Source organism: Crocuta crocuta, unplaced genomic scaffold (genome assembly GCF_008692635.1).
Source record: "Crocuta crocuta isolate KB4526 unplaced genomic scaffold, BGI_CrCroc_1.0 scaffold440, whole genome shotgun sequence".
NCBI lineage: Eukaryota > Metazoa > Chordata > Mammalia > Carnivora > Hyaenidae > Crocuta > Crocuta crocuta.
Genome location: NW_027527457.1, coordinates 721,229 through 733,087, shown reverse-complemented (window position 1 = coordinate 733,087; position 11,859 = coordinate 721,229). Strand labels below are relative to the sequence as shown.

The following is an 11,859-nucleotide window of genomic DNA, read 5'->3' as shown; positions in this document are numbered from 1 at the left end:
CAGGGGTCCATGAGGTGGGTAAAGCCCCAAGATCGACTGAGATGGCATTTTCCACCGTCCAAATAAGCAGAAAGTATGTTAAGTCGATTTATAGAAAATAAAGGATATAGTATTTCTTATACGCACAATAACGACTCCTCGGTCACTTTTATTATCCCTTTAGAATCTCAGATTATCAGGGTTGGGATGTGATCACATCCACCCTCTCCTCCTCCAGAGCCACCCAAATTTAATTCGTCCTGCCCCTCCTTGCATACCTCTAGTACTAAGGGAACCCACGTTACCCCAAGACAGCGCAGGCTGCCTTGGGATAGCTCTGAGTGAGGAAGCCCCTCCTCCTCGATGGGCCCCAATTCCTTCCCTTCTCCCCTCCACTGAGCATGCGACCCTCCTTCCCTGCCAACTCACCTCCCCGGCTCCAGAAGAGGGTCACAGACTCTGCTCTCTCCATCCTAGTGGTATGGATGACCAAGACTCCACATCCAGTAAATCCTCATGCGAGGGAGAAGTGTGCTGTGGGCCCGCGTTGGGGGCAGGGAGCTGAAGGGCTCCACGCTGTTCTGAGCCCTGTCCCCAAGCTCCTCGGTTGGTATCCAAGGACTCTTCTTGAATCCTGCTTCCTTGTACCCCAACTGGATCAGTTTGGCCCCATCAGTTACATGGCCTGTTGCCTGCGAAGTTGTTCCCGGGCTGCACAGCCCAGAGAAAGCAATGCTGGATTCTTTTCTCTACTTTCCCACTTCCTTCTGCCCCCACTGCCTACCCACAGCCACACTAGTCCAGTGGGCTCCACCACAGCAGACCGGTGAGGGGAGCTGTCTGTGAGTTGGTCTCGTCTTTCTCTAGGAAACATTCCCAGCCAAAGGCCCAAGTCAGAGCCCTACAGAAGGCTGACCTCCCATTCGGCCCAGCCGCTGTCCTGCAGTGAGGGGAAATGAGCAGGAACTGGCTGTCTGAGTCAGCGCCCCTGGTCTATTGTCACTGTGTGGGCCCCTTCCTTCCCAGAGGAGAGACGTGCACAGAGATAGGCCTTGTTTTTTGCAGGTCTCTCTTGCACACACACACTTTCTCTCTTGGCCCAGAACAAGCCTGTGCACCACGGTTGAGTGAAATTCAATTCAGTTTCCCCAACTTTTAGTGAGTGCCTACTCTGGCAAAGGATCACATCTCCAGCACGTACAGGTCATCTCCCAGCATCCTCACTACCAGCACAGAAACTAATGATGGCGAATCCCAATTAGAGGGGATAAAGCTGAGGCTCAGAGAGGGAAAGAGGCTTTGCCAAGGTCCAACAACCAGAGAATAGTGAGATTCTAAGTCCAACCTTGCTCTCCATGGCATCACATGGAGAACCCTGCTGGCCTTCTTCACCGCTTCTCCCACCTCCACCCAGTCAGCATATTGCAGATTCTAGCAAAGTCTACTTCCCAAGGCAGAAAGGGTGAGAGAATCGTTGGCTTTAAAACATTTAAAACATATCATGTTCAAAGATGTTTCTGTGTATTCAGAAGGACAAGGACCCAGAAAACAAGTCACCTGTGCCAGAAGCTCATTACAAAGGGATTCCATGACCATACCAGCAGACAAATCACACCTAGCCTCATAACCATCTATCTTCTAATTGGAAGGGAAGCATCCTGGGTTCTTGCCCACAGGGTGGAAAGAGACCTAGCCAGAGCTTTGTTCCCTTTCTCATTTTTGCCAGAGATGCAGAGAGACAGGGAAGGAGCTTGAGGGAAGGAATTAGGGCTTCTCCTGGGGGAACCACCTTGTTATCTTAAGGGCACTGAGAACCTTTGGTACCGACTAGACTCTCAACTCCTTAAGGGCAAGGGCAGGGGCAGGGCTGCTGGAGGCCTCATCTTCAGAATGTAAATTTGCACGGCTTGGTACAAAAAGCCATCTAAAAAGATGGGTGAGGGGTGCCTGGGTGGCTCAGTCAGTTAAGTGTCCAACTTCAGCTGAGGTCATGATCTCATGGTTCGTGGGTTTGAGCCCCACGTTGGGCTCTGTGCTGACAGCTTGGAGCTTGGAGCCTACTCCAGATTCTATGTCTCCCTCTCTCTCTGCCCTCCTCCCCTCCCAAAAATAAATAAACATTAAATTTTTTTTTTTTAAATAAAAAGACAGGTGAAACTCCCAGACAAAGAGAATGCATTGTGTCCCCAGAGTTGGGAGAGGGTTAGTTTCTAGAAGCAAGGACCATTGATGTCATCAACTGCATTCAAGGACTTAAGTAGGCTGAGGCCCAAGCAGTGAATGTTCACTGTGTCAACGCCAAAAGGGTAACCTTGGCAAGGCTGGCTTCCTGAAGGCCAGCCCACAGCAGGTTATGGAGGGAAATGGGAGGGGAGTGGAGAGACTTCTCAGGAAGTCTGGTTGTAGTTAGAGAGGAAAGAGATAGGGCCATAGCTGGAGGGCGAGGCAGAGCTGGGAGGTAGATGTTTGTCAGGATGGGAGAGATGCTGTGTGTTTTCAAGTCGAGGAGCTTCTCCCAAACTGCCGCTCACCCTGACCTCTGCATTCCCCACAGGCTGTACTTCATCTCAGATCAACTGAACCAGAATTTCTTAGTCGTGGGGCCCAGGCATTCACTGATAGTGTTTGCAGTCTCTCCAGGTTGAGAACCATCACACTAATTCATAGTAGACACTGATGTCTAGTCTTAGCCCAGCTAGTGGGTGGAGGGCAAAGGTAGCCTGGCTCTCTCAGCTCCCTCGTGTTGACAGATTAGCATAGTGGCTAAGAAGACAGACCTGGAAGCCCTATTGCCTGGGCTCGAACCCCAGTCTCACCTGTGTGCCCTTGAACAAGTTACTTAATTCCTCTGAGTCTCAATGTCTAATCAATGTATTTGTTATGTAATTTGCAGTTTCTAATCTATATATCTCTTTTAGGAGATTTAATAAAAGTACCTATACCCTAAGGTTGTTGTGTGGATTGAATGTGTTAGTATCTGCAAGGTGCCTAGAATGCTGCCTGGCTCAGAAGAAGCTATGCCGGGGCTGGCCTGTGTCTTCTAGTATCCCTCCCAGACCTCCTGGACCTCCACCTGAGGCTCAGGAGGGCATCCCTTCAGAAATGTTATTGGTCTTATCAAGCTGAGGTTTGATCTCCCATCAGCTACCGTCCCTGGTTCATCTCACACAGGCCTGAATGTGTTATCAACCTCAGCAGCCACTTCTCATCTGGGCCCCTCTGGGTTAGAGCTGCCTGCTGTTGCTGTGGTAGGAAGCCACCATCATGCTTGACCAGAGCCATGTTGTTTAGGATGGGAAGAGTCTACAAATTAGTCTTGGCTCCTTGGCCGATATTTGCCTTTTGTTCCATCAACTCAGGTTTTTCACTTCTTTCAGTGGGAGTCAAGGCAAACTATTGTCCCTGGGTAGGGAAATGGTTGGTGTGTGTCAGTTTCCATAACACAGATCTCACGTTTTTGTGGTTGGAGGCCTGGCAATGGTGGGGATGGGAGCTGTCTTCATCCTAAGAACGAGCAGTGTTGGTTGGGCTCTTTGGCCGCCAAAAGAGATCTCAACTTTTCAACTTTTGCTCTTTACTCTGAGCAGACAGCTCCCATGCCTCAAGCCAGGCCTTGCAGCAACCAGAGAGTAGGAAGGAGCTGGTGACAGAACCAAAGTCTGGGGCACATTTCCAGGAAGATAGTCATGGTGCAGGGGTGAAGATAGTCAAGAGTATGGAGAAAGGGAGAGGGAGGAAGCATTGGTGTTCATCAACGAAAGCCAGGGCAGAAGTGTGAGGAGCTAAGTCATGGAAGCCAGAAATCCCAGAAGTCAGGTCCCTGAAGCAGGAGTGAGGCCTCAGGCTCCTGGGTGGGTCAGAATATTTCAAAGGAGCAGTATGCTAGAGATGGTACATGTCTTTTATCTCCTATGTGGCACAGGAGAGGTGCACATCTCTGAGGCAAGTCTATGGGGCCTACACAGCACCTGCCCAACCCCCAGGTCTACAAACTTCACAAAAGGAATTCATAGAGGTGTCTCTGTGCCACCATCCCCAATGCCAGAAAGCAGACTCAAAGAACACACTCCACTCAGATGACAAGGAGCAATTGAGAGCTTTATCTTGCTCTAGGACCCCACGCCCCCCACCTGTGCTCTTGGAGAATTTGACAGGAGATTGACTTTTTAAATAGAAAATCTGCTATTGAGAGAGATGAAGATTTCATCAAAGACCATTTACTCCACAGGGATGCAGAGGGCACTTAGGAGGCCGCATTAGCTCAGATTGTTTGGAAGCACGGCCTGGAGGTGATGTGGAGCTGACCTGTCAGTGTACAGGACCCCCTACCAGGGACATCTTTCCTTGTTATCTCAAACATCATTTTTGCCTCTTCTCAATGTCAGAGCCTTCTCTGGTTTCTCCCAGCTTGATAATTGTTGTGTGGACATGGCCATGTGGCACAGGGCATCTCCATGGTTATGAAGAAATCCCAGAGGACATGGGAACAAGTGTGGTGACTGGACAGTGGTGGGCAGTGGTGACTGTAGTGTGGTGGGGGGAGAGCAGCTGGACTGTGGACAATGTTAATCTCTGTAGCTGGGTAACCTTGGGCATGTCATCTTACCTCTGTGGGTCAGTAAAATGAAAGTTTTGGGGGAGACGGGCGGTTTCCAAACATATATCTCACTTTTATTAAAATACCTGGGCTGCACCTTGCTAGACAAAAAGTCGGTTTTTCCAACAGAAGGTTATTTTTGAGTAGGCGCTGCACCCAGCGTGGAGGCCAATGTGAGGCTTGAACTCACAACCCTGAGATCAAGACCTGAGCTGAGATCAAGGGTTGGATGCTTAACCGGCTGAGCCACCCAGGTGCCCCATCTCACAGAAGATTTTTCAATGTTGACATACAAAAAGAATGATATATACACCCTGTGCCCCCCAAGACTCCCTCCACATCCCTCTCGGCACTCATTGAGAAGCCCCGGATTAGGTGATCCCTAGGGATCCTTCCTATTCTGACAGTTCTAAGCAGTAATAAAGGTAGCACACCCATGCTCCTTGCTCACTATATGCTGGTGCCTCATTTCATCCTCAGCGCCCCGCTGAGGTAGCTACTACAAAGTCCTCCAGACCAAGGAGAGAGTGGACCCTCTGAGAGCTTAGGTCACTTGCTTGAAAGCATATGGCTAGGACATGGCCAGGTGTGGCTGAGAATCCGAGCAGCCGAAGAGGTCTTCACCATGTTCTTTATCAATTATTTTAATCTTCTCTCCACGAAGTTTAAGCATTTTAGAGGAGGAGACAAGCCCACGATATTTTCCTAATTGTTCCCCAACCATGGCTAAAACCAGAAAGCTTCACTTGCTTAATCAACTGTCAGTGGCACCCAGCACTCAGAGAAGACAAGGTGACTGCCACCTGAAGAAGCCACCTAGCAGCACAGGCCAGCCTAGTTTTGTTGCCAACAGAGGTGGGATAGTGGCAAATGGTACCTAGTGCTTTTGTCTCAAAATATTTGTATATATACCAGGATAAGGCTTTACACTATGCAGCATTTCCCGCCTCACGAAGCCCTGTGAGACACCCTACATCATTTGTTCTGTACTACAGCTTCATAAGGCGATGGCAGCTGTTATTAGTATCCTCACATTCCAGATGAAGAAACTGAGGGTACAAGGGGTGAAATACCTTCCCTCAAAGACTCAAAGTAAGGCTTGGGGCTGGGACTCAAACCTGGTGCTTCTCACACTAAATCCACACATTTCCCTATTCCCCATGGCTACTTCTTCCCATAAAAAGAGGCATTTCCTCTTGCACTGATGTCTTTTAAGTGTGTTTGCTGGCTCAGAGAGATGATATGATTTGGTTTCTCAGCTTGACAGAATGATTTGCCAGTGCGATTGTTCTATATGTTAATGGTTTTTTATTTCTCTTTGCACAAATGACATTATAACAACATTAATGGAAATCTAAGGGAAAGGATAATTAACTAACAAGCCTGCCACTCACAATAAATCAGGTTTTGCTTTTTCCACAATTCCCTTCTAGTCCTTGCTCATGTGTACACATACTTGTTACAGGGTCTGTGAAGCTCAGCATAGATACAATTTTATATTGTGCTTTTTATATGGCATACTTATCAGCATTGACAATGTTGCCTAGCTGACCCAATAATTAGCTATTTACAGCTTGATCATACTTCAGTGAGGTGGGGTGCATTGGATTTACTTAGCCATTTCCCTGTTATTTGATATTAGGTGGGCCATTGTAACTTTTTCATACCCATTTTTTGCTTCCTTCCAGTTCTGGGCCAGGAAATGTGTGATCATCATGATTGACCTCCAGCCCCAGGGCCCATGCCTCTACCTCCAACATGTCTCTCAGTTGTAGGAGGTGAGGAAAACCAGGAAATACTTTGGTTGGTGGCCCAGAGTTTCAACTTCTTCCATACCACCTTCCAATGGGCTCATTAAGTCAGGCTAGGAAATATGTCTTCGGGAAGAAGGCCCCCAAGGGGGATAGGGGCCACTTGACTCCCTCATAAGCCTCTCCCACTTTAGCATCCATCATACTGAAATCAAAGATTGTGGGAATTTTTTTAATGCTTATTTATTTTTGAGAGAGAGAGAGAGAGAGAGAGGCAGAGAGAGAGGAGACACAGAATCCGAAGCAGGTTCCAGGCTCTGAGCTGTCAGCACAGAACCCAATGTGGGGCTTGAGCCCATGAACTGAGAGATCATGACCTGANGAATTTTTTTAATGCTTATTTATTTTTGAGAGAGAGAGAGAGAGAGAGAGGCAGAGAGAGAGGAGACACAGAATCCGAAGCAGGTTCCAGGCTCTGAGCTGTCAGCACAGAACCCAATGTGGGGCTTGAGCCCATGAACTGAGAGATCATGACCTGAGCCAAAGTCAGACACTTAACTGACTGAGCCACCCAGGCACTCCAAAGATTGTGGGAATTCAATAAGCTTATGAATATGAAAGGACCAGGTCAACTACAAAAATGCCTCACAAATGCAATGAGATTATTTCCTCATTTTGTTCAGGTACAGAGAACAGTGAACTCACTTTCATCTTGAAGCACAGGTCACCTTGCTCACAGCACAGGGATGGCTGTATGGGCTGGGGGTGGCTGGATGCAGTTCTCTCTGCCTCTGAAGCCCCTCTCAACACCTCGTTTAGGCTTAAATTCAAGAATGCCCCCACTTTCCTGCTAGTTCAGAAATCCTCAGCTCCAGTTTCTGGACCCAACACAGAGCCTCCAATGAGTTCAATTATTCCAACAACACAAACGTGCCATCAAACAGACATATGGTGGGACTTCTACTGGGCTGGGAATTGCAGTCCTTGTTGCTATAGAGATTTGCTAGCCCTACCAGAACAGAGCCACAGAACCCCTCCTTTCACTGCACCCTGTCTCCGGGGTTACTAACTCCTGCCATGGTTGCAAAGATGCTGAGAAGCACATCACATGATGCAGTTGGAACAAGTTTGACAGTCAGACAGACTTGGACTCCAATCCTGGCTCTGCAATTTCCTTGTCATCAGACCCTCGGGAAGCTCTCTTCCTGAGACTCAGTGTTTTCATCTGTTAAAAGGCATCAACAATTCCTGCCTGGAGGCTGTTCCGAGGGTTAAGTAAAGTTGTGGATTAAAAGTGCTAGCATATGATACGCGTGTGATGTTGGTTCCTTTTCCCTTCTATGTGGGATAGTAGTTCAAACAGGTGGCTCATGTATGCATAGTCGTGCACATGCTGTGTAGTTCTGGTGACACTAGCACATATCGCCACCCACCCCATCCAGATTCATAGGGCAACAGGGCTACAATTTACTCAAGAGGTGGAAGGGGGTATGAAAGTTGATGGTAAATTAATTCCAACTCATGAGCCTGGCAGGCAAGGTTTCCCAGTGTCAAGGCAGCCTATGGCTTCTACATGCTGTGACCATCCATCCTAGTGCTGCCCTCACCTGCACCCTCACCTGCTTTGCAGCTGAATTGGTTGCTAGAAGAGGCTCAGCTCGGCAGCTCCCCATGGTCCCCCAAACATATCAGACTCACTACTGGTTCCATTCTTAGAGCAAGGCACATGGTGTTCCCCCATCTGCAATCATAATCACTCATCTTTCATTTGAAAAGCAAGTTCTACTTTCTGAAAGCTTTCCTAGCTATCTCATAGCACATCTTCCCAACCACCCTTGGGAAGGGGTGTGTGTGTGCTAAGGATGTCCTTTAAGAATTCACAGCTTTTTACAGCTGAAGGATGAAGGTAGCAGAGGGGAATGAATTGCCTAAGATCACCCTGATGGTTCACAGGTAAGAGATACCAGAATTCAAGCCTTCCAAGGCTTGTGCAATGGCTCTTTCCCACCTTTTGGTAAACAAATGTTAACCTTTTCCTCGAAAAGCTCACATTTTACTAGAGGAGATAAGCATGTAACAACAACCATAAAAATGACAATGTGTGAGGGGCGCCTGGGTGGCTCAGTCGGTCAAGTGGTTAAGTATTCGATTCTTGATTTTGGCTCAGGTCATTATCTCATGGTTGTGACATTGAGCCCCACACTGGGTTCCCCACTGGGCATGGATCCTACTTGAGGTTCTCTCTCTTCCTCTGTCTCCCCCCCCACCCCTCAAAGAATAGCAACGCTTGAAAGAAGCCAATCTGAAAAGACTACATACTGTATGATTCCAACTCTATATGACATTGTGGAAAAAGCCAAACCATGGGAGACAGTAAAAAGAGCAGTGGCTGCTGGGGGTTGGGGATGGGTAAGGGAGGGATGAATACGTGGAACACAGAAGATGTTTAGAGCAGTAAAAATACTCTGTATGATACTATAATGATGGGTACGTGTCATCATACATTTGCCCAAATCCATAGAATATGCAACACGAAGAATGAACTGTAATGTGAGCTATGAACTTTGGGTGATAACTATGTGTCAGTATAGGTTTATCAATTGCAACAAATGTCCCACTTTGGTGGGGGATGTTGATCATAGGGGAGGTTGTGCATGTGTGGGGCTGGGGGTATATAGGAATTCTCTATACTTTCTCCTCAATTTTGTGAACCTAAAACTGCTCTTTAAAAGGTGTCTTGGGGCAACTGGGTGGCTCAGTCAGTTAAGTGTCTGACTCTTGATCTTGGCTCAGGTCATGATCTCATGGGTCACAGGTTCAAGCCCCACATTGGGCTATGTGTTGATAGCATGAGGCCTGCTTGGGATTTTGTCTCTCCTTCTCTCTGCCCCCTCTTCCGCTTGTGCTCTATCTCTCTCTCAAAACAAATAAACAAACTTAAAAATAAATAAAATCATAATTTAAAAATGACAGGTGAAAAGCACATTGAAAATATAGTGCCAGCAATGATTATGTATACAGTATCAAATTAGTACAGAGGAGGAAGGGATGAACTCTGTTAATTAATTTTGTATAGAGGAAGGAGATCTGTCATGGGAAGGCTTCAGAGAAGAGGAGACAGCCAGTCAGGTTTTAAAGGACGAAAAGGAAATTGCCAACAGAAGGTGGGGGGGTGGTTAGAGGGGACAGTGGGGGTGTTCCAGGCAAAAGACAGTGCATTTGTGAAAGCATGGAAGTGTTGAATGGGCATGGTGTATTTGGAAAATCCGGAGTCATTCAAGATGGCTAGATCATCGAATTCAAGAGGAAGTAACAGAAGGTAAGGCTGGAGAGATAGCTGGGTCTGATCATGGAAAGTCTCTACGTAGTGCTACGGAGCATATACTTTACCCTTAGAAACTGGTGCTTCCCAAACCTCAGGCAACCGTGTCTCACATTTTCAACTTTCTCCATTTCCATGCATCACCTGTACTATGAATTACTTAGCTATTTTATTTAATAAGATTCCTCCCTTTAAAACACATAATCTTGCCCTAATAAAAAAAATAAGAAACCATGTTTTAAATTTGCTAGTTATATTTTTTCCAATACACATTAAAATATATACAGAACTCTGAAAGATAAAAAAAAAAAAAAGTTTTCTCCATATCACGTACAAGGGATCCCCCGGGCCACCTGGGACAGGCAGGACATACATTGGGAGCAAACCTGATCTCTCTGGCCCAATGAGCAAGGCTTGGGTTCATAGCAAGAGAGTGCAGGGGCAGATCATTCTGGTGGCTGGCTGTGCGAGGCATGGCCAGGAGAAGGGCAAAGGTGGAGGCAGGGAGCCCGGTTCTGGAACAGGCCAGAGGTAACAAAGGTCTGGACTCACAATGACAGTGGGATAAGACGAGAGGTTGCCAGTTCTCAGAAGAAGACTCAACAATAAATGCTTGTGGAATGGATGGATGAAAATTTTAAGTGTGAGGGGAGGGAAAAAGAATAGCAAGGGATGACTAGTTTCTAGTTTGGGTTACTGGAGAGATGGTGGTATCACCAAGAGAAAATGGATAAGAGAAAGGGGAGTCTCTTTGCAGTGGCAGAGGGTAGTGCAAGATGTGCTTAGCTGACTGTGAGGTCCTTGTGGGACATTCGGGTGGGGATGGAGCAGTTGACTGTTAGTTTGGGCTGGAAATAGAGATGTGGAGGCAAAGCCCATGGAAGTGGTCTCCAAGTGTGGCCCTGACTGCCAGGCGAGAGGGTGTAGAGTGAGAGTAGTTGCAGGCTTGAGTCGGAGCTCGGAAGTAAGAACATTTGCATGTAAGAGTGGGCAACGGAAGAGGTGCTTTCTTCCTCCATGAGCTTTTCCTGGTGACCTCAGGACAGACCTGCCTCCTGTGATTGGGCCTCACCTTCTCCCTGAGACCATTAGCTGATTGTTTCCTGTGCTTATCTCCTCTCCCTGACCAGCCAGGGGGCAGCCTGAGGCCAAGAGTCTAACCAGTTCTTTCTCTCGTTAGCTCAGTGGGACTGAGTGTTTGACCAAGGCTTCTGGGATTGCTTAGGGATGGTGCGTGACCTGGTGCAGTGCTGGGGAAAGGCAAGACCCAGGAGGTGAAATGGGAGAGGGAGGGAGAAGTGGTCACGAGGCCACTTTCTCATGCTGCCAGAAGCTGGTGTGGCAGCTACTGCTTCCAGGATGACCCTGGGTTGGAGCTGGCATTGAAGAAGCAGAGCAATTTCTAAGAAATGAAATAGCAGCCAGTAACTGTCCCAACCTGCAGCGTCCACAGTTATGTGGAAAGTTCTCCTCAAGCTCCCATACCGGGCTGCACAGTGTCTCCATTTAACACCAGTGGGTCGTGAGCCTGCAGCTCTGTGGCAGAGAAGCAGGATGCTATGAGGTGGTGGCTGGGCAACTCACCTTGTGGTGGCCTTAGAAGAGTATGTCCCCAGAAGATTCCAAAGAAAATTCAATGCCCAGAACCTTTGCTGCTGGCTCAGTACCCCACAGGGGCCCAAATTAACCCCCCTCAGGAGGTCAAATCAAGCCCAGCTCTGACAGGTGGACCTCAGCGGCAGTCACCCTGCCTGTGAGCACGTCCCAAGTTGCTTTCCTGTAGCTTTCCTTGCCCCTACGCCCTGTGAGACCCCTGTCTAGGGCCGCCTCTAGGACTGGCTGGCCCTCAATGCCTCCCCTTAACCACTTGGCCAGCTGAGTTTCCAGGAAAAGGCAGAGGCAACCCTCTGGTCCTGAACAAGGCAGGCTTTCGGCAAGACACCAATCTGTGTGCTGCTTTCTTACTGTAAACTTGAGTTAAACTTGGCAAAAACTTTCCTTTCCTTCCCACTGGCCCGAAGGGTGCATGGGAGCCTCCTGAATGGGTACAGAGAAAACCATGGGCTTCTTCTGTGAGGAGGGGCACTGGGAATGGAGAGAGGGGGCACCGTCAAGATGGAAGGAGGGCAGGAAGGTACCCCTGCCCCTACTGCATGTGGCCTGATCTGAGACAGCAGTGGAAGGTGCTTCCCAAGTGGCTAAGGATTATG

The 11,859-nt window shown here is 48.1% G+C and overlaps 1 protein-coding gene across 1 annotated transcript in view; it reads right to left on the bottom strand.

The window, feature by feature from the left end:
- The window catches only part of NHSL2 (NHS like 2), an 80,117-nt gene that overhangs the window by 67,365 nt on the left and 893 nt on the right, over window positions 1–11,859 (bottom strand). The gene's annotated exons all lie outside the window — the stretch shown is intronic.